The sequence below is a fragment of the Solea solea genome, unplaced genomic scaffold (genome assembly GCF_958295425.1).
Source record: "Solea solea unplaced genomic scaffold, fSolSol10.1 scaffold_48, whole genome shotgun sequence".
Classification (NCBI taxonomy): domain Eukaryota; kingdom Metazoa; phylum Chordata; class Actinopteri; order Pleuronectiformes; family Soleidae; genus Solea; species Solea solea.
Window position 1 is genome coordinate 193,801 of NW_026704104.1, and position 20,807 is coordinate 214,607.

Here is a 20,807-nt window from a genome sequence, read left to right on the forward strand (position 1 = left end):
GGCCATCATGCCAAGGGTTAATACTTTGGCGCTTGCTCCGTCCACTCCTGTACATTGACCTGATATTGAAGCGATGCCAGGAGCAGCTCACCATTTCAGAAGCCCGGAGGAGTTGGGAAACGGCCCGGCAGTTTGTACTGCTCGGTGTGACACAGAGCTGCTTTGCTCATGCACTCACATCTACCACTAAACCTTGGAGGTGTCCCCCGTGAGCGAGGAATGTGCCACAGCCTCAGCGGTTGATAGTAAACTGCAGCACACAACCAACGGTAAGAATGCGCTTCCAAACATGCAGTCAAATGTGGGCGGTTGATTGGCCGGCAACCCAAAAACGTTGAAGAAAGGCTGTCCCAAGGTGGCCGGCCGGGCCGACCGAGACTGTGGTGACTCTGGCGGATAGACTCCTTGGCTGCTCTCAAGGAGAGGGGCTATGTTGACTCTGGTTTTTCTTCAAAATGCTCAAGTCTTTCGCCTTTTACTAAAGACTTCCGTGGAGAGGAACGTCCAAGAGTTTAAGTTATTTTTGGTGGGCTTTGCTGTATGGCTGCGCCCTTTGAGTGTGTCAAATGTCAAGCAGCTGTCCGTCACGGCTCAGAGGTGCACTTAGATCACCTGGGGGTGGAGGTGAGCAGCAGCAGCCTTTGTTATGCGCACTTCAGAAACACGGCACCACAACAAGTAACTTGTGCGCCAAGATCTTGAGTTGGCCCCAGACACTGGTGGGCCATCGCTTCTCGGCCTTTTGGCTAAGATCAAGTGTAGTATCTGTTCTTATCAGTTTAATATCTGATATGTCCTCTATATGGGGATTAAATATTAAATGCATTTTTGAGCATTGGGCGGTGAAACCTTGGGCTTGCTCTCTTCACTCCTTGCATTGACCTGGTATTGCAGTGCCACCAGGAACGGTGCACCGTTCTCTTTTTTTCTGTGAAAACCAAAGCAAGGCTGAAACTGGAAGGACATTAACGTGTGCCCGTGCGTCAACGTAATTGCAAGCCCACGTTTCTTGTAAGGAAGCAGCAGTGTAAAAGCGTGCTGCAGTGTAAAAGCTTACAGCACCTGGTATTCCCAGGCGGTCTCCCATCCAAGTACTAACCAGGCCCGACCCTGCTTAGCTTCCGAGATCAGACGAGATCGGGCGTGCTCAGGGTGGTGTGGCCGTAAGCCGACGGGCAGGTGACACAGACTCCTTTTATAGACCAGGCAAGGCCCCCTGCTCGTGGAGGGGCTCAAAAGGCAGCCTTCCGAACACACTGCACTTGAGCCTTTATCGCCACTACCTGCTACACTCTATTCCAGTATTAGGAAGCTACACCGAGATGGGTAAGCTGCTGTTGGTGCCGTCAGGTGCAGTTGTTGCTGAATCGATAGGAAATGACAGCCAGGTATGCCAGTGAAAAGGTCGAGTGTTTCCTCTCCAATGTGTGCTGGAGGTTGAAGTTGAACACAGCACAGCATTAACGAGCACCTGAGTCAAGGCATTGGACTCTGGGACTATCCATTTCCTGCACCATCAGCCAAAGAGCTGTGTGTGGGAACAGCCACCCAGTGCTGGGCAAGTACACCTCATACTTACCTGGCAGGGGAGATACCATGATCAAGAAGGTGGTTCACCCAGGGCGAGGCTCAGCCATTGCACTCTGGTTGTGCTGACCCCTGCAAATTCCCCAAACGTGGGAATCTTGACTGCATATTTTTTGCTAGTGGGGTACTGCGTCCGCGCTCTCCCCCGATGACGTAGTTGTAAGCAAAGGTAAGCCGCCCAAGCTTCGGCCTTGTGTGCCAATCTCCAGGCTTCTCACGTGCTCGCAGAGCGACGTCCCCAGTATTTCCAAGTTGCTGGGAATGGGATGGTTGTGGGTGTTGTCTTTTAGCTCTAAGGAAATGTCATGCTCCCTTTCCCGGCTCTTTGTAGGTAGAACTGGATTGTTGGAGATGGATCCATGGCCATCATGCCAAGGGTTAATACTTTGGCGCTTGCTCCGTCCACTCCTGTACATTGACCTGATATTGAAGCGATGCCAGGAGCAGCTCACCATTTCAGAAGCCCGGAGGAGTTGGGAAACGGCCCGGCAGTTTGTACTGCTCGGTGTGACACAGAGCTGCTTTGCTCATGCACTCACATCTACCACTAAACCTTGGAGGTGTCCCCCGTGAGCGAGGAATGTGCCACAGCCTCAGCGGTTGATAGAAAACTGCAGCACACAACCAACGGTAAGAATGCGCTTCCAAACATGCAGTCAAATGTGGGCGGTTGATTGGCCGGCAACCCAAAAACGTTGAAGAAAGGCTGTCCCAAGGTGGCCGGCCGGGCCGACCGAGACTGTGGTGACTCTGAAGGATAGACTCCTTGGCTGCTCTCAAGGAGAGGGGCTATGTTGACTCTGGTTTTTCTTCAAAATGCTCAAGTCTTTCGCCTTTTACTAAAGACTTCCGTGGAGAGGAACGTCCAAGAGTTTAAGTTATTTTTGGTGGGCTTTGCTGTATGTCTGCGCCCTTTGAGTGTGTCAAATGTCAAGCAGCTGTCCGTCACGGCTCAGAGGTGCACTTAGATCACCTGGGGGTGGAGGTGAGCAGCAGCAGCCTTTGTTATGCGCACTTCAGAAACACGGCACCACAACAAGTAACTTGTGCGCCAAGATCTTGAGTTGGCCCCAGACACTGGTGGGCCATCGCTTCTCGGCCTTTTGGCTAAGATCAAGTGTAGTATCTGTTCTTATCAGTTTAATATCTGATATGTCCTCTATATGGGGATTAAATATTAAATGCATTTTTGAGCATTGGGCGGTGAAACCTTGGGCTTGCTCTCTTCACTCCTTGCATTGACCTGGTATTGCAGTGCCACCAGGAACGGTGCACCGTTCTCTTTTTTTCTGTGAAAACCAAAGCAAGGCTGAAACTGGAAGGACATTAACGTGTGCCCGTGCGTCAACGTAATTGCAAGCCCACGTTTCTTGTAAGGAAGCAGCAGTGTAAAAGCGTGCTGCAGTGTAAAAGCTTACAGCACCTGGTATTCCCAGGCGGTCTCCCATCCAAGTACTAACCAGGCCCGACCCTGCTTAGCTTCCGAGATCAGACGAGATCGGGCGTGCTCAGGGTGGTGTGGCCGTAAGCCGACGGGCAGGTGACACAGACTCCTTTTATAGACCAGGCAAGGCCCCCTGCTCGTGGAGGGGCTCAAAAGGCAGCCTTCCGAACACACTGCACTTGAGCCTTTATCGCCACTACCTGCTACACTCTATTCCAGTATTAGGAAGCTACACCGAGATGGGTAAGCTGCTGTTGGTGCCGTCAGGTGCAGTTGTTGCTGAATCGATAGGAAATGACAGCCAGGTATGCCAGTGAAAAGGTCGAGTGTTTCCTCTCCAATGTGTGCTGGAGGTTGAAGTTGAACACAGCACAGCATTAACGAGCACCTGAGTCAAGGCATTGGACTCTGGGACTATCCATTTCCTGCACCATCAGCCAAAGAGCTGTGTCTGGGAACAGCCACCCAGTGCTGGGCAAGTACACCTCATACTTACCTGGCAGGGGAGATACCATGATCAAGAAGGTGGTTCACCCAGGGCGAGGCTCAGCCATTGCACTCTGGTTGTGCTGACCCCTGCAAATTCCCCAAACGTGGGAATCTTGACTGCATATTTTTTGCTAGTGGGGTACTGCGTCCGCGCTCTCCCCCGATGACGTAGTTGTAAGCAAAGGTAAGCCGCCCAAGCTTCGGCCTTGTGTGCCAATCTCCAGGCTTCTCACGTGCTCGCAGAGCGACGTCCCCAGTATTTCCAAGTTGCTGGGAATGGGATGGTTGTGGGTGTTGTCTTTTAGCTCTAAGGAAATGTCATGCTCCCTTTCCCGGCTCTTTGTAGGTAGAACTGGATTGTTGGAGATGGATCCATGGCCATCATGCCAAGGGTTAATACTTTGGCGCTTGCTCCGTCCACTCCTGTACATTGACCTGATATTGAAGCGATGCCAGGAGCAGCTCACCATTTCAGAAGCCTGGAGGAGTTGGGAAACGGCCCGGCAGTTTGTACTGCTCGGTGTGACACAGAGCTGCTTTGCTCATGCACTCACATCTACCACTAAACCTTGGAGGTGTCCCCCGTGAGCGAGGAATGTGCCACAGCCTCAGCGGTTGATAGAAAACTGCAGCACACAACCAACGGTAAGAATGCGCTTCCAAACATGCAGTCAAATGTGGGCGGTTGATTGGCCGGCAAACCAAAAACGTTGAAGAAAGGCTGTCCCAAGGTGGCCGGCCGGGCCGACCGAGACTGTGGTGACTCTGGCGGATAGACTCCTTGGCTGCTCTCAAGGAGAGGGGCTATGTTGACTCTGGTTTTTCTTCAAAATGCTCAAGTCTTTCGCCTTTTACTAAAGACTTCCGTGGAGAGGAACGTCCAAGAGTTTAAGTTATTTTTGGTGGGCTTTGCTGTATGTCTGCGCCCTTTGAGTGTGTCAAATGTCAAGCAGCTGTCCGTCACGGCTCAGAGGTGCACTTAGATCACCTGGGGGTGGAGGTGAGCAGCAGCAGCCTTTGTTATGCGCACTTCAGAAACACGGCACCACAACAAGTAACTTGTGCGCCAAGATCTTGAGTTGGCCCCAGACACTGGTGGGCCATCGCTTCTCGGCCTTTTGGCTAAGATCAAGTGTAGTATCTGTTCTTATCAGTTTAATATCTGATATGTCCTCTATATGGGGATTAAATATTAAATGCATTTTTGAGCATTGGGCGGTGAAACCTTGGGCTTGCTCTCTTCACTCCTTGCATTGACCTGGTATTGCAGTGCCACAAGGAACGGTGCACCGTTCTCTTTTTTTCTGTGAAAACCAAAGCAAGGCTGAAACTGGAAGGACATTAACGTGTGCCCGTGCGTCAACGTAATTGCAAGCCCACGTTTCTTGTAAGGAAGCAGCAGTGTAAAAGCGTGCTGCAGTGTAAAAGCTTACAGCACCTGGTATTCCCAGGCGGTCTCCCATCCAAGTACTAACCAGGCCCGACCCTGCTTAGCTTCCGAGATCAGACGAGATCGGGCGTGCTCAGGGTGGTGTGGCCGTAAGCCGACAGGCAGGTGACACAGACTCCTTTTATAGACCAGGCAAGGCCCCCTGCTCGTGGAGGGGCTCAAAAGGCAGCCTTCCGAACACACTGCACTTGAGCCTTTATCGCCACTACCTGCTACACTCTATTCCAGTATTAGGAAGCTACACCGAGATGGGTAAGCTGCTGTTGGTGCCGTCAGGTGCAGTTGTTGCTGAATCGATAGGAAATGACAGCCAGGTATGCCAGTGAAAAGGTCGAGTGTTTCCTCTCCAATGTGTGCTGGAGGTTGAAGTTGAACACAGCACAGCATTAACGAGCACCTGAGTCAAGGCATTGGACTCTGGGACTATCCATTTCCTGCACCATCAGCCAAAGAGCTGTGTCTGGGAACAGCCACCCAGTGCTGGGCAAGTACACCTCATACTTACCTGGCAGGGGAGATACCATGATCAAGAAGGTGGTTCACCCAGGGCGAGGCTCAGCCATTGCACTCTGGTTGTGCTGACCCCTGCAAATTCCCCAAACGTGGGAATCTTGACTGCATAATTTTTGCTAGTGGGGTACTGCGTCCGCGCTCTCCCACGATGACGTAGTTGTAAGCAAAGGTCAGCCGCCCAAGGTTCCGCCTTGTGTGCCCATCTCCAGGCTTCTCACGTGCTCGCAGAGCGACGTCCCCAGTATTTCCAAGTTGCTGGGAATGGGATGGTTGTGGGTGTTGTCTTTTAGCTCTAAGGAAATGTCATGCTCCCTTTCCCGGCTCTTTGTAGGTAGAACTGGATTGTTGGAGATGGATCCATGGCCATCATGCCAAGGGTTAATACTTTGGCGCTTGCTCCGTCCACTCCTGTACATTGACCTGATATTGAAGCGATGCCAGGAGCAGCTCACCATTTCAGAAGCCCGGAGGAGTTGGGAAACGGCCCGGCAGTTTGTACTGCTCGGTGTGACACAGAGCTGCTTTGCTCATGCACTCACATCTACCACTAAACCTTGGAGGTGTCCCCCGTGAGCGAGGAATGTGCCACAGCCTCAGCGGTTGATAGAAAACTGCAGCACACAACCAACGGTAAGAATGCGCTTCCAAACATGCAGTCAAATGTGGGCGGTTGATTGGCCGGCAACCCAAAAACGTTGAAGAAAGGCTGTCCCAAGGTGGCCGGCCGGGCCGACCGAGACTGTGGTGACTCTGAAGGATAGACTCCTTGGCTGCTCTCAAGGAGAGGGGCTATGTTGACTCTGGTTTTTCTTCAAAATGCTCAAGTCTTTCGCCTTTTACTAAAGACTTCCGTGGAGAGGAACGTCCAAGAGTTTAAGTTATTTTTGGTGGGCTTTGCTGTATGGCTGCGCCCTTTGAGTGTGTCAAATGTCAAGCAGCTGTCCGTCACGGCTCAGAGGTGCACTTAGATCACCTGGGGGTGGAGGTGAGCAGCAGCAGCCTTTGTTATGCGCACTTCAGAAACACGGCACCACAACAAGTAACTTGTGCGCCAAGATCTTGAGTTGGCCCCAGACACTGGTGGGCCATCGCTTCTCGGCCTTTTGGCTAAGATCAAGTGTAGTATCTGTTCTTATCAGTTTAATATCTGATATGTCCTCTATATGGGGATTAAATATTAAATGCATTTTTGAGCATTTGGCGGTGAAACCTTGGGCTTGCTCTCTTCACTCCTTGCATTGACCTGGTATTGCAGTGCCACCAGGAACGGTGCACCGTTCTCTTTTTTTCTGTGAAAACCAAAGCAAGGCTGAAACTGGAAGGACATTAACGTGTGCCCGTGCGTCAACGTAATTGCAAGCCCACGTTTCTTGTAAGGAAGCAGCAGTGTAAAAGCGTGCTGCAGTGTAAAAGCGTGCTGCAGTGTAAAAGCTTACAGCACCTGGTATTCCCAGGCGGTCTCCCATCCAAGTACTAACCAGGCCCGACCCTGCTTAGCTTCCGAGATCAGACGAGATCGGGCGTGCTCAGGGTGGTGTGGCCGTAAGCCGACGGGCAGGTGACACAGACTCCTTTTATAGACCAGGCAAGGCCCCCTGCTCGTGGAGGGGCTCAAAAGGCAGCCTTCCGAACACACTGCACTTGAGCCTTTATCGCCACTACCTGCTACACTCTATTCCAGTATTAGGAAGCTACACCGAGATGGGTAAGCTGCTGTTGGTGCCGTCAGGTGCAGTTGTTGCTGAATCGATAGGAAATGACAGCCAGGTATGCCAGTGAAAAGGTCGAGTGTTTCCTCTCCAATGTGTGCTGGAGGTTGAAGTTGAACACAGCACAGCATTAACGAGCACCTGAGTCAAGGCATTGGACTCTGGGACTATCCATTTCCTGCACCATCAGCCAAAGAGCTGTGTCTGGGAACAGCCACCCAGTGCTGGGCAAGTACACCTCATACTTACCTGGCAGGGGAGATACCATGATCAAGAAGGTGGTTCACCCAGGGCGAGGCTCAGCCATTGCACTCTGGTTGTGCTGACCCCTGCAAATTCCCCAAACGTGGGAATCTTGACTGCATATTTTTTGCTAGTGGGGTACTGCGTCCGCGCTCTCCCCCGATGACGTAGTTGTAAGCAAAGGTCAGCCGCCCAAGGTTCCGCCTTGTGTGCCCATCTCCAGGCTTCTCACGTGCTCGCAGAGCGACGTCCCCAGTCTTTCCAAGTTGCTGGGAATGGGATGGTTGTGGGTGTTGTCTTTTAGCTCTAAGGAAATGTCATGCTCCCTTTCCCGGCTCTTTGTAGGTAGAACTGGATTGTTGGAGATGGATCCATGGCCATCATGCCAAGGGTTAATACTTTGGCGCTTGCTCCGTCCACTCCTGTACATTGACCTGATATTGAAGCGATGCCAGGAGCAGCTCACCATTTCAGAAGCCCGGAGGAGTTGGGAAACGGCCCGGCAGTTTGTACTGCTCGGTGTGACACAGAGCTGCTTTGCTCATGCACTCACATCTACCACTAAACCTTGGAGGTGTCCCCCGTGAGCGAGGAATGTGCCACAGCCTCAGCGGTTGATAGAAAACTGCAGCACACAACCAACGGTAAGAATGCGCTTCCAAACATGCAGTCAAATGTGGGCGGTTGATTGGCCGGCAAACCAAAAACGTTGAAGAAAGGCTGTCCCAAGGTGGCCGGCCGGGCCGACCGAGACTGTGGTGACTCTGGCGGATAGACTCCTTGGCTGCTCTCAAGGAGAGGGGCTATGTTGACTCTGGTTTTTCTTCAAAATGCTCAAGTCTTTCGCCTTTTACTAAAGACTTCCGTGGAGAGGAACGTCCAAGAGTTTAAGTTATTTTTGGTGGGCTTTGCTGTATGGCTGCGCCCTTTGAGTGTGTCAAATGTCAAGCAGCTGTCCGTCACGGCTCAGAGGTGCACTTAGATCACCTGGGGGTGGAGGTGAGCAGCAGCAGCCTTTGTTATGCGCACTTCAGAAACACGGCACCACAACAAGTAACTTGTGCGCCAAGATCTTGAGTTGGCCCCAGACACTGGTGGGCCATCGCTTCTCGGCCTTTTGGCTAAGATCAAGTGTAGTATCTGTTCTTATCAGTTTAATATCTGATATGTCCTCTATATGGGGATTAAATATTAAATGCATTTTTGAGCATTGGGCGGTGAAACCTTGGGCTTGCTCTCTTCACTCCTTGCATTGACCTGGTATTGCAGTGCCACCAGGAACGGTGCACCGTTCTCTTTTTTTCTGTGAAAACCAAAGCAAGGCTGAAACTGGAAGGACATTAACGTGTGCCCGTGCGTCAACGTAATTGCAAGCCCACGTTTCTTGTAAGGAAGCAGCAGTGTAAAAGCGTGCTGCAGTGTAAAAGCTTACAGCACCTGGTATTCCCAGGCGGTCTCCCATCCAAGTACTAACCAGGCCCGACCCTGCTTAGCTTCCGAGATCAGACGAGATCGGGCGTGCTCAGGGTGGTGTGGCCGTAAGCCGACGGGCAGGTGACACAGACTCCTTTTATAGACCAGGCAAGGCCCCCTGCTCGTGGAGGGGCTCAAAAGGCAGCCTTCCGAACACACTGCACTTGAGCCTTTATCGCCACTACCTGCTACACTCTATTCCAGTATTAGGAAGCTACACCGAGATGGGTAAGCTGCTGTTGGTGCCGTCAGGTGCAGTTGTTGCTGAATCGATAGGAAATGACAGCCAGGTATGCCAGTGAAAAGGTCGAGTGTTTCCTCTCCAATGTGTGCTGGAGGTTGAAGTTGAACACAGCACAGCATTAACGAGCACCTGAGTCAAGGCATTGGACTCTGGGACTATCCATTTCCTGCACCATCAGCCAAAGAGCTGTGTCTGGGAACAGCCACCCAGTGCTGGGCAAGTACACCTCATACTTACCTGGCAGGGGAGATACCATGATCAAGAAAGTGGTTCACCCAGGGCGAGGCTCAGCCATTGCACTCTGGTTGTGCTGACCCCTGCAAATTCCCCAAACGTGGGAATCTTGACTGCATATTTTTTGCTAGTGGGGTACTGCGTCCGCGCTCTCCCCCGATGACGTAGTTGTAAGCAAAGGTAAGCCGCCCAAGCTTCGGCCTTGTGTGCCAATCTCCAGGCTTCTCACGTGCTCGCAGAGCGACGTCCCCAGTATTTCCAAGTTGCTGGGAATGGGATGGTTGTGGGTGTTGTCTTTTAGCTCTAAGGAAATGTCATGCTCCCTTTCCCGGCTCTTTGTAGGTAGAACTGGATTGTTGGAGATGGATCCATGGCCATCATGCCAAGGGTTAATACTTTGGCGCTTGCTCCGTCCACTCCTGTACATTGACCTGATATTGAAGCGATGCCAGGAGCAGCTCACCATTTCAGAAGCCCGGAGGAGTTGGGAAACGGCCCGGCAGTTTGTACTGCTCGGTGTGACACAGAGCTGCTTTGCTCATGCACTCACATCTACCACTAAACCTTGGAGGTGTCCCCCGTGAGCGAGGAATGTGCCACAGCCTCAGCGGTTGATAGAAAACTGCAGCACACAACCAACGGTAAGAATGCGCTTCCAAACATGCAGTCAAATGTGGGCGGTTGATTGGCCGGCAAACCAAAAACGTTGAAGAAAGGCTGTCCCAAGGTGGCCGGCCGGGCCGACCGAGACTGTGGTGACTCTGGCGGATAGACTCCTTGGCTGCTCTCAAGGAGAGGGGCTATGTTGACTCTGGTTTTTCTTCAAAATGCTCAAGTCTTTCGCCTTTTACTAAAGACTTCTGTGGAGAGGAACGTCCAAGAGTTTAAGTTATTTTTGGTGGGCTTTGCTGTATGGCTGCGCCCTTTGAGTGTGTCAAATGTCAAGCAGCTGTCCGTCACGGCTCAGAGGTGCACTTAGATCACCTGGGGGTGGAGGTGAGCAGCAGCAGCCTTTGTTATGCGCACTTCAGAAACACGGCACCACAACAAGTAACTTGTGCGCCAAGATCTTGAGTTGGCCCCAGACACTGGTGGGCCATCGCTTCTCGGCCTTTTGGCTAAGATCAAGTGTAGTATCTGTTCTTATCAGTTTAATATCTGATATGTCCTCTATATGGGGATTAAATATTAAATGCATTTTTGAGCATTGGGCGGTGAAACCTTGGGCTTGCTCTCTTCACTCCTTGCATTGACCTGGTATTGCAGTGCCACCAGGAACGGTGCACCGTTCTCTTTTTTTCTGTGAAAACCAAAGCAAGGCTGAAACTGGAAGGACATTAACGTGTGCCCGTGCGTCAACGTAATTGCAAGCCCACGTTTCTTGTAAGGAAGCAGCAGTGTAAAAGCGTGCTGCAGTGTAAAAGCGTGCTGCAGTGTAAAAGCGTGCTGCAGTGTAAAAGCGTGCTGCAGTGTAAAAGCTTACAGCACCTGGTATTCCCAGGCGGTCTCCCATCCAAGTACTAACCAGGCCCGACCCTGCTTAGCTTCCGAGATCAGACGAGATCGGGCGTGCTCAGGGTGGTGTGGCCGTAAGCCGACGGGCAGGTGACACAGACTCCTTTTATAGACCAGGCAAGGCCCCCTGCTCGTGGAGGGGCTCAAAAGGCAGCCTTCCGAACACACTGCACTTGAGCCTTTATCGCCACTACCTGCTACACTCTATTCCAGTATTAGGAAGCTACACCGAGATGGGTAAGCTGCTGTTGGTGCCGTCAGGTGCAGTTGTTGCTGAATCGATAGGAAATGACAGCCAGGTATGCCAGTGAAAAGGTCGAGTGTTTCCTCTCCAATGTGTGCTGGAGGTTGAAGTTGAACACAGCACAGCATTAACGAGCACCTGAGTCAAGGCATTGGACTCTGGGACTATCCATTTCCTGCACCATCAGCCAAAGAGCTGTGTCTGGGAACAGCCACCCAGTGCTGGGCAAGTACACCTCATACTTACCTGGCAGGGGAGATACCATGATCAAGAAAGTGGTTCACCCAGGGCGAGGCTCAGCCATTGCACTCTGGTTGTGCTGACCCCTGCAAATTCCCCAAACGTGGGAATCTTGACTGCATATTTTTTGCTAGTGGGGTACTGCGTCCGCGCTCTCCCCCGATGACGTAGTTGTAAGCAAAGGTAAGCCGCCCAAGCTTCGGCCTTGTGTGCCAATCTCCAGGCTTCTCACGTGCTCGCAGAGCGACGTCCCCAGTATTTCCAAGTTGCTGGGAATGGGATGGTTGTGGGTGTTGTCTTTTAGCTCTAAGGAAATGTCATGCTCCCTTTCCCGGCTCTTTGTAGGTAGAACTGGATTGTTGGAGATGGATCCATGGCCATCATGCCAAGGGTTAATACTTTGGCGCTTGCTCCGTCCACTCCTGTACATTGACCTGATATTGAAGCGATGCCAGGAGCAGCTCACCATTTCAGAAGCCCAGAGGAGTTGGGAAACGGCCCGGCAGTTTGTACTGCTCGGTGTGACACAGAGCTGCTTTGCTCATGCACTCACATCTACCACTAAACCTTGGAGGTGTCCCCCGTGAGCGAGGAATGTGCCACAGCCTCAGCGGTTGATAGAAAACTGCAGCACACAACCAACGGTAAGAATGCGCTTCCAAACATGCAGTCAAATGTGGGCGGTTGATTGGCCGGCAACCCAAAAACGTTGAAGAAAGGCTGTCCCAAGGTGGCCGGCCGGGCCGACCGAGACTGTGGTGACTCTGGCGGATAGACTCCTTGGCTGCTCTCAAGGAGAGGGGCTATGTTGACTCTGGTTTTTCTTCAAAATGCTCAAGTCTTTCGCCTTTTACTAAAGACTTCCGTGGAGAGGAACGTCCAAGAGTTTAAGTTATTTTTGGTGGGCTTTGCTGTATGGCTGCGCCCTTTGAGTGTGTCAAATGTCAAGCAGCTGTCCGTCACGGCTCAGAGGTGCACTTAGATCACCTGGGGGTGGAGGTGAGCAGCAGCAGCCTTTGTTATGCGCACTTCAGAAACACGGCACCACAACAAGTAACTTGTGCGCCAAGATCTTGAGTTGGCCCCAGACACTGGTGGGCCATCGCTTCTCGGCCTTTTGGCTAAGATCAAGTGTAGTATCTGTTCTTATCAGTTTAATATCTGATATGTCCTCTATATGGGGATTAAATATTAAATGCATTTTTGAGCATTGGGCGGTGAAACCTTGGGCTTGCTCTCTTCACTCCTTGCATTGACCTGGTATTGCAGTGCCACCAGGAACGGTGCACCGTTCTCTTTTTTTCTGTGAAAACCAAAGCAAGGCTGAAACTGGAAGGACATTAACGTGTGCCCGTGCGTCAACGTAATTGCAAGCCCACGTTTCTTGTAAGGAAGCAGCAGTGTAAAAGCGTGCTGCAGTGTAAAAGCTTACAGCACCTGGTATTCCCAGGCGGTCTCCCATCCAAGTACTAACCAGGCCCGACCCTGCTTAGCTTCCGAGATCAGACGAGATCGGGCGTGCTCAGGGTGGTGTGGCCGTAAGCCGACGGGCAGGTGACACAGACTCCTTTTATAGACCAGGCAAGGCCCCCTGCTCGTGGAGGGGCTCAAAAGGCAGCCTTCCGAACACACTGCACTTGAGCCTTTATCGCCACTACCTGCTACACTCTATTCCAGTATTAGGAAGCTACACCGAGATGGGTAAGCTGCTGTTGGTGCCGTCAGGTGCAGTTGTTGCTGAATCGATAGGAAATGACAGCCAGGTATGCCAGTGAAAAGGTCGAGTGTTTCCTCTCCAATGTGTGCTGGAGGTTGAAGTTGAACACAGCACAGCATTAACGAGCACCTGAGTCAAGGCATTGGACTCTGGGACTATCCATTTCCTGCACCATCAGCCAAAGAGCTGTGTCTGGGAACAGCCACCCAGTGCTGGGCAAGTACACCTCATACTTACCTGGCAGGGGAGATACCATGATCAAGAAAGTGGTTCACCCAGGGCGAGGCTCAGCCATTGCACTCTGGTTGTGCTGACCCCTGCAAATTCCCCAAACGTGGGAATCTTGACTGCATATTTTTTGCTAGTGGGGTACTGCGTCCGCGCTCTCCCCCGATGACGTAGTTGTAAGCAAAGGTAAGCCGCCCAAGCTTCGGCCTTGTGTGCCAATCTCCAGGCTTCTCACGTGCTCGCAGAGCGACGTCCCCAGTATTTCCAAGTTGCTGGGAATGGGATGGTTGTGGGTGTTGTCTTTTAGCTCTAAGGAAATGTCATGCTCCCTTTCCCGGCTCTTTGTAGGTAGAACTGGATTGTTGGAGATGGATCCATGGCCATCATGCCAAGGGTTAATACTTTGGCGCTTGCTCCGTCCACTCCTGTACATTGACCTGATATTGAAGCGATGCCAGGAGCAGCTCACCATTTCAGAAGCCCAGAGGAGTTGGGAAACGGCCCGGCAGTTTGTACTGCTCGGTGTGACACAGAGCTGCTTTGCTCATGCACTCACATCTACCACTAAACCTTGGAGGTGTCCCCCGTGAGCGAGGAATGTGCCACAGCCTCAGCGGTTGATAGAAAACTGCAGCACACAACCAACGGTAAGAATGCGCTTCCAAACATGCAGTCAAATGTGGGCGGTTGATTGGCCGGCAACCCAAAAACGTTGAAGAAAGGCTGTCCCAAGGTGGCCGGCCGGGCCGACCGAGACTGTGGTGACTCTGGCGGATAGACTCCTTGGCTGCTCTCAAGGAGAGGGGCTATGTTGACTCTGGTTTTTCTTCAAAATGCTCAAGTCTTTCGCCTTTTACTAAAGACTTCCGTGGAGAGGAACGTCCAAGAGTTTAAGTTATTTTTGGTGGGCTTTGCTGTATGGCTGCGCCCTTTGAGTGTGTCAAATGTCAAGCAGCTGTCCGTCACGGCTCAGAGGTGCACTTAGATCACCTGGGGGTGGAGGTGAGCAGCAGCAGCCTTTGTTATGCGCACTTCAGAAACACGGCACCACAACAAGTAACTTGTGCGCCAAGATCTTGAGTTGGCCCCAGACACTGGTGGGCCATCGCTTCTCGGCCTTTTGGCTAAGATCAAGTGTAGTATCTGTTCTTATCAGTTTAATATCTGATATGTCCTCTATATGGGGATTAAATATTAAATGCATTTTTGAGCATTGGGCGGTGAAACCTTGGGCTTGCTCTCTTCACTCCTTGCATTGACCTGGTATTGCAGTGCCACCAGGAACGGTGCACCGTTCTCTTTTTTTCTGTGAAAACCAAAGCAAGGCTGAAACTGGAAGGACATTAACGTGTGCCCGTGCGTCAACGTAATTGCAAGCCCACGTTTCTTGTAAGGAAGCAGCAGTGTAAAAGCGTGCTGCAGTGTAAAAGCTTACAGCACCTGGTATTCCCAGGCGGTCTCCCATCCAAGTACTAACCAGGCCCGACCCTGCTTAGCTTCCGAGATCAGACGAGATCGGGCGTGCTCAGGGTGGTGTGGCCGTAAGCCGACGGGCAGGTGACACAGACTCCTTTTATAGACCAGGCAAGGCCCCCTGCTCGTGGAGGGGCTCAAAAGGCAGCCTTCCGAACACACTGCACTTGAGCCTTTATCGCCACTACCTGCTACACTCTATTCCAGTATTAGGAAGCTACACCGAGATGGGTAAGCTGCTGTTGGTGCCGTCAGGTGCAGTTGTTGCTGAATCGATAGGAAATGACAGCCAGGTATGCCAGTGAAAAGGTCGAGTGTTTCCTCTCCAATGTGTGCTGGAGGTTGAAGTTGAACACAGCACAGCATTAACGAGCACCTGAGTCAAGGCATTGGACTCTGGGACTATCCATTTCCTGCACCATCAGCCAAAGAGCTGTGTCTGGGAACAGCCACCCAGTGCTGGGCAAGTACACCTCATACTTACCTGGCAGGGGAGATACCATGATCAAGAAGGTGGTTCACCCAGGGCGAGGCTCAGCCATTGCACTCTGGTTGTGCTGACCCCTGCAAATTCCCCAAACGTGGGAATCTTGACTGCATATTTTTTGCTAGTGGGGTACTGCGTCCGCGCTCTCCCCCGATGACGTAGTTGTAAGCAAAGGTAAGCCGCCCAAGCTTCGGCCTTGTGTGCCAATCTCCAGGCTTCTCACGTGCTCGCAGAGCGACGTCCCCAGTATTTCCAAGTTGCTGGGAATGGGATGGTTGTGGGTGTTGTCTTTTAGCTCTAAGGAAATGTCATGCTCCCTTTCCCGGCTCTTTGTAGGTAGAACTGGATTGTTGGAGATGGATCCATGGCCATCATGCCAAGGGTTAATACTTTGGCGCTTGCTCCGTCCACTCCTGTACATTGACCTGATATTGAAGCGATGCCAGGAGCAGCTCACCATTTCAGAAGCCCAGAGGAGTTGGGAAACGGCCCGGCAGTTTGTACTGCTCGGTGTGACACAGAGCTGCTTTGCTCATGCACTCACATCTACCACTAAACCTTGGAGGTGTCCCCCGTGAGCGAGGAATGTGCCACAGCCTCAGCGGTTGATAGAAAACTGCAGCACACAACCAACGGTAAGAATGCGCTTCCAAACATGCAGTCAAATGTGGGCGGTTGATTGGCCGGCAACCCAAAAACGTTGAAGAAAGGCTGTCCCAAGGTGGCCGGCCGGGCCGACCGAGACTGTGGTGACTCTGGCGGATAGACTCCTTGGCTGCTCTCAAGGAGAGGGGCTATGTTGACTCTGGTTTTTCTTCAAAATGCTCAAGTCTTTCGCCTTTTACTAAAGACTTCCGTGGAGAGGAACGTCCAAGAGTTTAAGTTATTTTTGGTGGGCTTTGCTGTATGTCTGCGCCCTTTGAGTGTGTCAAATGTCAAGCAGCTGTCCGTCACGGCTCAGAGGTGCACTTAGATCACCTGGGGGTGGAGGTGAGCAGCAGCAGCCTTTGTTATGCGCACTTCAGAAACACGGCACCACAACAAGTAACTTGTGCGCCAAGATCTTGAGTTGGCCCCAGACACTGGTGGGCCATCGCTTCTCGGCCTTTTGGCTAAGATCAAGTGTAGTATCTGTTCTTATCAGTTTAATATCTGATATGTCCTCTATATGGGGATTAAATATTAAATGCATTTTTGAGCATTGGGCGGTGAAACCTTGGGCTTGCTCTCTTCACTCCTTGCATTGACCTGGTATTGCAGTGCCACCAGGAACGGTGCACCGTTCTCTTTTTTTCTGTGAAAACCAAAGCAAGGCTGAAACTGGAAGGACATTAACGTGTGCCCGTGCGTCAACGTAATTGCAAGCCCACGTTTCTTGTAAGGAAGCAGCAGTGTAAAAGCGTGCTGCAGTGTAAAAGCTTACAGCACCTGGTATTCCCAGGCGGTCTCCCATCCAAGTACTAACCAGGCCCGACCCTGCTTAGCTTCCGAGATCAGACGAGATCGGGCGTGCTCAGGGTGGTGTGGCCGTAAGCCGACGGGCAGGTGACACAGACTCCTTTTATAGACCAGGCAAGGCCCCCTGCTCGTGGAGGGGCTCAAAAGGCAGCCTTCCGAACACACTGCACTTGAGCCTTTATCGCCACTACCTGCTACACTCTATTCCAGTATTAGGAAGCTACACCGAGATGGGTAAGCTGCTGTTGGTGCCGTCAGGTGCAGTTGTTGCTGAATCGATAGGAAATGACAGCCAGGTATGCCAGTGAAAAGGTCGAGTGTTTCCTCTCCAATGTGTGCTGGAGGTTGAAGTTGAACACAGCACAGCATTAACGAGCACCTGAGTCAAGGCATTGGACTCTGGGACTATCCATTTCCTGCACCATCAGCCAAAGAGCTGTGTCTGGGAACAGCCACCCAGTGCTGGGCAAGTACACCTCATACTTACCTGGCAGGGGAGATACCATGATCAAGAAGGTGGTTCACCCAGGGCGAGGCTCAGCCATTGCACTCTGGTTGTGCTGACCCCTGCAAATTCCCCAAACGTGGGAATCTTGACTGCATATTTTTTGCTAGTGGGGTACTGCGTCCGCGCTCTCCCCCGATGACGTAGTTGTAAGCAAAGGTCAGCCGCCCAAGGTTCCGCCTTGTGTGCCCATCTCCAGGCTTCTCACGTGCTCGCAGAGCGACGTCCCCAGTATTTCCAAGTTGCTGGGAATGGGATGGTTGTGGGTGTTGTCTTTTAGCTCTAAGGAAATGTCATGCTCCCTTTCCCGGCTCTTTGTAGGTAGAACTGGATTGTTGGAGATGGATCCATGGCCATCATGCCAAGGGTTAATACTTTGGCGCTTGCTCCGTCCACTCCTGTACATTGACCTGATATTGAAGCGATGCCAGGAGCAGCTCACCATTTCAGAAGCCCGGAGGAGTTGGGAAACGGCCCGGCAGTTTGTACTGCTCGGTGTGACACAGAGCTGCTTTGCTCATGCACTCACATCTACCACTAAACCTTGGAGGTGTCCCCCGTGAGCGAGGAATGTGCCACAGCCTCAGCGGTTGATAGAAAACTGCAGCACACAACCAACGGTAAGAATGCGCTTCCAAACATGCAGTCAAATGTGGGCGGTTGATTGGCCGGCAAACCAAAAACGTTGAAGAAAGGCTGTCCCAAGGTGGCCGGCCGGGCCGACCGAGACTGTGGTGACTCTGAAGGATAGACTCCTTGGCTGCTCTCAAGGAGAGGGGCTATGTTGACTCTGGTTTTTCTTCAAAATGCTCAAGTCTTTCGCCTTTTACTAAAGACTTCCGTGGAGAGGAACGTCCAAGAGTTTAAGTTATTTTTGGTGGGCTTTGCTGTATGGCTGCGCCCTTTGAGTGTGTCAAATGTCAAGCAGCTGTCCGTCACGGCTCAGAGGTGCACTTAGATCACCTGGGGGTGGAGGTGAGCAGCAGCAGCCTTTGTTATGCGCACTTCAGAAACACGGCACCACAACAAGTAACTTGTGCGCCAAGATCTTGAGTTGGCCCCAGACACTGGTGGGCCATCGCTTCTCGGCCTTTTGGCTAAGATCAAGTGTAGTATCTGTTCTTATCAGTTTAATATCTGATATGTCCTCTATATGGGGATTAAATATTAAATGCATTTTTGAGCATTGGGCGGTGAAACCTTGGGCTTGCTCTCTTCACTCCTTGCATTGACCTGGTATTGCAGTGCCACCAGGAACGGTGCACCGTTCTCTTTTTTTCTGTGAAAACCAAAGCAAGGCTGAAACTGGAAGGACATTAACGTGTGCCCGTGCGTCAACGTAATTGCAAGCCCACGTTTCTTGTTAGGAAGCAGCAGTGTAAAAGCGTGCTGCAGTGTAAAAGCTTACAGCACCTGGTATTCCCAGGCGGTCTCCCATCCAAGTACTAACCAGGCCCGACCCTGCTTAGCTTCCGAGATCAGACGAGATCGGGCGTGCTCAGGGTGGTGTGGCCGTAAGCCGACGGGCAGGTGACACAGACTCCTTTTATAGACCAGGCAAGGCCCCCTGCTCGTGGAGGGGCTCAAAAGGCAGCCTTCCGAACACACTGCACTTGAGCCTTTATCGCCACTACCTGCTACACTCTATTCCAGTATTAGGAAGCTACACCGAGATGGGTAAGCTGCTGTTGGTGCCGTCAGGTGCAGTTGTTGCTGAATCGATAGGAAATGACAGCCAGGTATGCCAGTGAAAAGGTCGAGTGTTTCCTCTCCAATGTGTGCTGGAGGTTGAAGTTGAACACAGCACAGCATTAACGAGCACCTGAGTCAAGGCATTGGACTCTGGGACTATCCATTTCCTGCACCATCAGCCAAAGAGCTGTGTCTGGGAACAGCCACCCAGTGCTGGGCAAGTACACCTCATACTTACCTGGCAGGGGAGATACCATGATCAAGAAAGTGGTTCACCCAGGGCGAGGCTCAGCCATTGCACTCTGGTTGTGCTGACCCCTGCAAATTCCCCAAACGTGGGAATCTTGACTGCATATTTTTTGCTAGTGGGGTACTGCGTCCGCGCTCTCCCCCGATGACGTAGTTGTAAGCAAAGGTAAGCCGCCCAAGCTTCGGCCTTGTGTGCCAATCTCCAGGCTTCTCACGTGCTCGCAGAGCGACGTCCCCAGTATTTCCAAGTTGCTGGGAATGGGATGGTTGTGGGTGTTGTCTTTTAGCTCTAAGGAAATGTCATGCTCCCTTTCCCGGCTCTTTGTAGGTAGAACTGGATTGTTGGAGATGGATCCATGGCCATCATGCCAAGGGTTAATACTTTGGCGCTTGCTCCGTCCACTCCTGTACATTGACCTGATATTGAAGCGATGCCAGGAGCAGCTCACCATTTCAGAAGCCCAGAGGAGTTGGGAAACGGCCCGGCAGTTTGTACTGCTCGGTGTGACACAGAGCTGCTTTGCTCATGCACTCACATCTACCACTAAACCTTGGAGGTGTCCCCCGTGAGCGAGGAATGTGCCACAGCCTCAGCGGTTGATAGAAAACTGCAGCACACAACCAACGGTAAGAATGCGCTTCCAAACATGCAGTCAAATGTGGGCGGTTGATTGGCCGGCAACCCAAAAACGTTGAAGAAAGGCTGTCCCAAGGTGGCCGGCCGGGCCGACCGAGACTGTGGTGACTCTGGCGGATAGACTCCTTGGCTGCTCTCAAGGAGAGGGGCTATGTTGACTCTGGTTTTTCTTCAAAATGCTCAAGTCTTTCGCCTTTTACTAAAGACTTCCGTGGAGAGGAACGTCCAAGAGTTTAAGTTATTTTTGGTGGGCTTTGCTGTATGGCTGCGCCCTTTGAGTGTGTCAAATGTCAAGCAGCTGTCCGTCACGGCTCAGAGGTGCACTTAGATCACCTGGGGGTGGAGGTGAGCAGCAGCAGCCTTTGTTATGCGCACTTCAGAAACACGGCACCACAACAAGTAACTTGTGCGCCAAGATCTTGAGTTGGCCCCAGACACTGGTGGGCCATCGCTTCTCGGCCTTTTGGCTAAGATCAAGTGTAGTATCTGTTCTTATCAGTTTAATATCTGATATGTCCTCTATATGGGGATTAAATATTAAATGCATTTTTGAGCATTGGGCGGTGAAACCTTGGGCTTGCTCTCTTCACTCCTTGCATTGACCTGGTATTGCAGTGCCACCAGGAACGGTGCACCGTTCTCTTTTTTTCTGTGAAAACCAAAGCAAGGCTGAAACTGGAAGGACATTAACGTGTGCCCGTGCGTCAACGTAATTGCAAGCCCACGTTTCTTGTAAGGAAGCAGCAGTGTAAAAGCGTGCTGCAGTGTAAAAGCTTACAGCACCTGGTATTCCCAGGCGGTCTCCCATCCAAGTACTAACCAGGCCCGACCCTGCTTAGCTTCCGAGATCAGACGAGATCGGGCGTGCTCAGGGTGGTGTGGCCGTAAGCCGACGGGCAGGTGACACAGACTCCTTTTATAGACCAGGCAAGGCCCCCTGCTCGTGGAGGGGCTCAAAAGGCAGCCTTCCGAACAC

General features: G+C 51.9%; 43 non-coding genes across 43 annotated transcripts; 32 read left to right on the forward strand and 11 right to left on the reverse strand.

Annotated features, from left to right (window-relative positions):
• Window positions 1–434: 434 nt before the first annotated feature.
• On the forward strand, window positions 435–547 carry LOC131452303 (U5 spliceosomal RNA). Its single transcript, XR_009237117.1, has one exon. It is a non-coding gene; the product is annotated as a U5 spliceosomal RNA (small nuclear RNA).
• A 179-nt stretch (window positions 548–726) lies between these two features.
• LOC131452147 (U2 spliceosomal RNA) lies at window positions 727–919 on the forward strand. Its single transcript, XR_009236969.1, has one exon. It is a non-coding gene; the product is annotated as a U2 spliceosomal RNA (small nuclear RNA).
• A 131-nt stretch (window positions 920–1,050) lies between these two features.
• Window positions 1,051–1,169, reverse strand: LOC131451816 (5S ribosomal RNA). Its single transcript, XR_009236653.1, has one exon. It is a non-coding gene; the product is annotated as a 5S ribosomal RNA (ribosomal RNA).
• Window positions 1,170–1,571: 402 nt separating this feature from the next.
• LOC131451985 (U1 spliceosomal RNA) lies at window positions 1,572–1,735 on the forward strand. The gene has a single exon (XR_009236814.1). It is a non-coding gene; the product is annotated as a U1 spliceosomal RNA (small nuclear RNA).
• A 647-nt stretch (window positions 1,736–2,382) lies between these two features.
• LOC131452229 (U5 spliceosomal RNA) lies at window positions 2,383–2,494 on the forward strand. Its single transcript, XR_009237046.1, has one exon. It is a non-coding gene; the product is annotated as a U5 spliceosomal RNA (small nuclear RNA).
• Window positions 2,495–2,674: 180 nt separating this feature from the next.
• On the forward strand, window positions 2,675–2,867 carry LOC131452148 (U2 spliceosomal RNA). Its single transcript, XR_009236970.1, has one exon. It is a non-coding gene; the product is annotated as a U2 spliceosomal RNA (small nuclear RNA).
• A 131-nt stretch (window positions 2,868–2,998) lies between these two features.
• LOC131451817 (5S ribosomal RNA) lies at window positions 2,999–3,117 on the reverse strand. Its single transcript, XR_009236654.1, has one exon. It is a non-coding gene; the product is annotated as a 5S ribosomal RNA (ribosomal RNA).
• Window positions 3,118–3,519: 402 nt separating this feature from the next.
• Window positions 3,520–3,683, forward strand: LOC131451986 (U1 spliceosomal RNA). Its single transcript, XR_009236815.1, has one exon. It is a non-coding gene; the product is annotated as a U1 spliceosomal RNA (small nuclear RNA).
• Window positions 3,684–4,330: 647 nt separating this feature from the next.
• On the forward strand, window positions 4,331–4,442 carry LOC131452230 (U5 spliceosomal RNA). Its single transcript, XR_009237047.1, has one exon. It is a non-coding gene; the product is annotated as a U5 spliceosomal RNA (small nuclear RNA).
• A 180-nt stretch (window positions 4,443–4,622) lies between these two features.
• LOC131452219 (U2 spliceosomal RNA) lies at window positions 4,623–4,815 on the forward strand. Its single transcript, XR_009237037.1, has one exon. It is a non-coding gene; the product is annotated as a U2 spliceosomal RNA (small nuclear RNA).
• Window positions 4,816–4,946: 131 nt separating this feature from the next.
• Window positions 4,947–5,065, reverse strand: LOC131451818 (5S ribosomal RNA). Its single transcript, XR_009236655.1, has one exon. It is a non-coding gene; the product is annotated as a 5S ribosomal RNA (ribosomal RNA).
• A 402-nt stretch (window positions 5,066–5,467) lies between these two features.
• LOC131452009 (U1 spliceosomal RNA) lies at window positions 5,468–5,631 on the forward strand. Its single transcript, XR_009236837.1, has one exon. It is a non-coding gene; the product is annotated as a U1 spliceosomal RNA (small nuclear RNA).
• A 647-nt stretch (window positions 5,632–6,278) lies between these two features.
• Window positions 6,279–6,391, forward strand: LOC131452304 (U5 spliceosomal RNA). Its single transcript, XR_009237118.1, has one exon. It is a non-coding gene; the product is annotated as a U5 spliceosomal RNA (small nuclear RNA).
• A 179-nt stretch (window positions 6,392–6,570) lies between these two features.
• Window positions 6,571–6,763, forward strand: LOC131452191 (U2 spliceosomal RNA). Its single transcript, XR_009237010.1, has one exon. It is a non-coding gene; the product is annotated as a U2 spliceosomal RNA (small nuclear RNA).
• A 149-nt stretch (window positions 6,764–6,912) lies between these two features.
• Window positions 6,913–7,031, reverse strand: LOC131451819 (5S ribosomal RNA). Its single transcript, XR_009236656.1, has one exon. It is a non-coding gene; the product is annotated as a 5S ribosomal RNA (ribosomal RNA).
• Window positions 7,032–7,433: 402 nt separating this feature from the next.
• LOC131451987 (U1 spliceosomal RNA) lies at window positions 7,434–7,597 on the forward strand. Its single transcript, XR_009236816.1, has one exon. It is a non-coding gene; the product is annotated as a U1 spliceosomal RNA (small nuclear RNA).
• Window positions 7,598–8,244: 647 nt separating this feature from the next.
• On the forward strand, window positions 8,245–8,357 carry LOC131452305 (U5 spliceosomal RNA). The gene has a single exon (XR_009237119.1). It is a non-coding gene; the product is annotated as a U5 spliceosomal RNA (small nuclear RNA).
• Window positions 8,358–8,536: 179 nt separating this feature from the next.
• On the forward strand, window positions 8,537–8,729 carry LOC131452149 (U2 spliceosomal RNA). Its single transcript, XR_009236971.1, has one exon. It is a non-coding gene; the product is annotated as a U2 spliceosomal RNA (small nuclear RNA).
• Window positions 8,730–8,860: 131 nt separating this feature from the next.
• Window positions 8,861–8,979, reverse strand: LOC131451821 (5S ribosomal RNA). The gene has a single exon (XR_009236658.1). It is a non-coding gene; the product is annotated as a 5S ribosomal RNA (ribosomal RNA).
• Window positions 8,980–9,381: 402 nt separating this feature from the next.
• Window positions 9,382–9,545, forward strand: LOC131452030 (U1 spliceosomal RNA). Its single transcript, XR_009236857.1, has one exon. It is a non-coding gene; the product is annotated as a U1 spliceosomal RNA (small nuclear RNA).
• A 647-nt stretch (window positions 9,546–10,192) lies between these two features.
• Window positions 10,193–10,305, forward strand: LOC131451795 (U5 spliceosomal RNA). The gene has a single exon (XR_009236632.1). It is a non-coding gene; the product is annotated as a U5 spliceosomal RNA (small nuclear RNA).
• A 179-nt stretch (window positions 10,306–10,484) lies between these two features.
• LOC131452151 (U2 spliceosomal RNA) lies at window positions 10,485–10,677 on the forward strand. The gene has a single exon (XR_009236973.1). It is a non-coding gene; the product is annotated as a U2 spliceosomal RNA (small nuclear RNA).
• A 185-nt stretch (window positions 10,678–10,862) lies between these two features.
• On the reverse strand, window positions 10,863–10,981 carry LOC131451822 (5S ribosomal RNA). The gene has a single exon (XR_009236659.1). It is a non-coding gene; the product is annotated as a 5S ribosomal RNA (ribosomal RNA).
• Window positions 10,982–11,383: 402 nt separating this feature from the next.
• LOC131452031 (U1 spliceosomal RNA) lies at window positions 11,384–11,547 on the forward strand. Its single transcript, XR_009236858.1, has one exon. It is a non-coding gene; the product is annotated as a U1 spliceosomal RNA (small nuclear RNA).
• Window positions 11,548–12,194: 647 nt separating this feature from the next.
• Window positions 12,195–12,307, forward strand: LOC131452306 (U5 spliceosomal RNA). Its single transcript, XR_009237120.1, has one exon. It is a non-coding gene; the product is annotated as a U5 spliceosomal RNA (small nuclear RNA).
• A 179-nt stretch (window positions 12,308–12,486) lies between these two features.
• Window positions 12,487–12,679, forward strand: LOC131452152 (U2 spliceosomal RNA). Its single transcript, XR_009236974.1, has one exon. It is a non-coding gene; the product is annotated as a U2 spliceosomal RNA (small nuclear RNA).
• Window positions 12,680–12,810: 131 nt separating this feature from the next.
• LOC131451823 (5S ribosomal RNA) lies at window positions 12,811–12,929 on the reverse strand. The gene has a single exon (XR_009236660.1). It is a non-coding gene; the product is annotated as a 5S ribosomal RNA (ribosomal RNA).
• Window positions 12,930–13,331: 402 nt separating this feature from the next.
• Window positions 13,332–13,495, forward strand: LOC131452033 (U1 spliceosomal RNA). Its single transcript, XR_009236859.1, has one exon. It is a non-coding gene; the product is annotated as a U1 spliceosomal RNA (small nuclear RNA).
• A 647-nt stretch (window positions 13,496–14,142) lies between these two features.
• On the forward strand, window positions 14,143–14,255 carry LOC131452308 (U5 spliceosomal RNA). Its single transcript, XR_009237122.1, has one exon. It is a non-coding gene; the product is annotated as a U5 spliceosomal RNA (small nuclear RNA).
• Window positions 14,256–14,434: 179 nt separating this feature from the next.
• Window positions 14,435–14,627, forward strand: LOC131452153 (U2 spliceosomal RNA). The gene has a single exon (XR_009236975.1). It is a non-coding gene; the product is annotated as a U2 spliceosomal RNA (small nuclear RNA).
• A 131-nt stretch (window positions 14,628–14,758) lies between these two features.
• Window positions 14,759–14,877, reverse strand: LOC131451824 (5S ribosomal RNA). The gene has a single exon (XR_009236661.1). It is a non-coding gene; the product is annotated as a 5S ribosomal RNA (ribosomal RNA).
• A 402-nt stretch (window positions 14,878–15,279) lies between these two features.
• On the forward strand, window positions 15,280–15,443 carry LOC131451988 (U1 spliceosomal RNA). Its single transcript, XR_009236817.1, has one exon. It is a non-coding gene; the product is annotated as a U1 spliceosomal RNA (small nuclear RNA).
• Window positions 15,444–16,090: 647 nt separating this feature from the next.
• LOC131452231 (U5 spliceosomal RNA) lies at window positions 16,091–16,202 on the forward strand. Its single transcript, XR_009237048.1, has one exon. It is a non-coding gene; the product is annotated as a U5 spliceosomal RNA (small nuclear RNA).
• Window positions 16,203–16,382: 180 nt separating this feature from the next.
• LOC131452154 (U2 spliceosomal RNA) lies at window positions 16,383–16,575 on the forward strand. Its single transcript, XR_009236976.1, has one exon. It is a non-coding gene; the product is annotated as a U2 spliceosomal RNA (small nuclear RNA).
• Window positions 16,576–16,706: 131 nt separating this feature from the next.
• Window positions 16,707–16,825, reverse strand: LOC131451825 (5S ribosomal RNA). The gene has a single exon (XR_009236662.1). It is a non-coding gene; the product is annotated as a 5S ribosomal RNA (ribosomal RNA).
• A 402-nt stretch (window positions 16,826–17,227) lies between these two features.
• LOC131451989 (U1 spliceosomal RNA) lies at window positions 17,228–17,391 on the forward strand. The gene has a single exon (XR_009236818.1). It is a non-coding gene; the product is annotated as a U1 spliceosomal RNA (small nuclear RNA).
• A 647-nt stretch (window positions 17,392–18,038) lies between these two features.
• LOC131452309 (U5 spliceosomal RNA) lies at window positions 18,039–18,151 on the forward strand. Its single transcript, XR_009237123.1, has one exon. It is a non-coding gene; the product is annotated as a U5 spliceosomal RNA (small nuclear RNA).
• Window positions 18,152–18,330: 179 nt separating this feature from the next.
• Window positions 18,331–18,523, forward strand: LOC131452155 (U2 spliceosomal RNA). The gene has a single exon (XR_009236977.1). It is a non-coding gene; the product is annotated as a U2 spliceosomal RNA (small nuclear RNA).
• Window positions 18,524–18,654: 131 nt separating this feature from the next.
• On the reverse strand, window positions 18,655–18,773 carry LOC131451826 (5S ribosomal RNA). Its single transcript, XR_009236663.1, has one exon. It is a non-coding gene; the product is annotated as a 5S ribosomal RNA (ribosomal RNA).
• A 402-nt stretch (window positions 18,774–19,175) lies between these two features.
• On the forward strand, window positions 19,176–19,339 carry LOC131452034 (U1 spliceosomal RNA). Its single transcript, XR_009236860.1, has one exon. It is a non-coding gene; the product is annotated as a U1 spliceosomal RNA (small nuclear RNA).
• Window positions 19,340–19,986: 647 nt separating this feature from the next.
• LOC131452310 (U5 spliceosomal RNA) lies at window positions 19,987–20,099 on the forward strand. Its single transcript, XR_009237124.1, has one exon. It is a non-coding gene; the product is annotated as a U5 spliceosomal RNA (small nuclear RNA).
• Window positions 20,100–20,278: 179 nt separating this feature from the next.
• On the forward strand, window positions 20,279–20,471 carry LOC131452157 (U2 spliceosomal RNA). The gene has a single exon (XR_009236979.1). It is a non-coding gene; the product is annotated as a U2 spliceosomal RNA (small nuclear RNA).
• A 131-nt stretch (window positions 20,472–20,602) lies between these two features.
• Window positions 20,603–20,721, reverse strand: LOC131451827 (5S ribosomal RNA). The gene has a single exon (XR_009236664.1). It is a non-coding gene; the product is annotated as a 5S ribosomal RNA (ribosomal RNA).
• Between the last annotated feature and the right edge of the window lie 86 nt (window positions 20,722–20,807).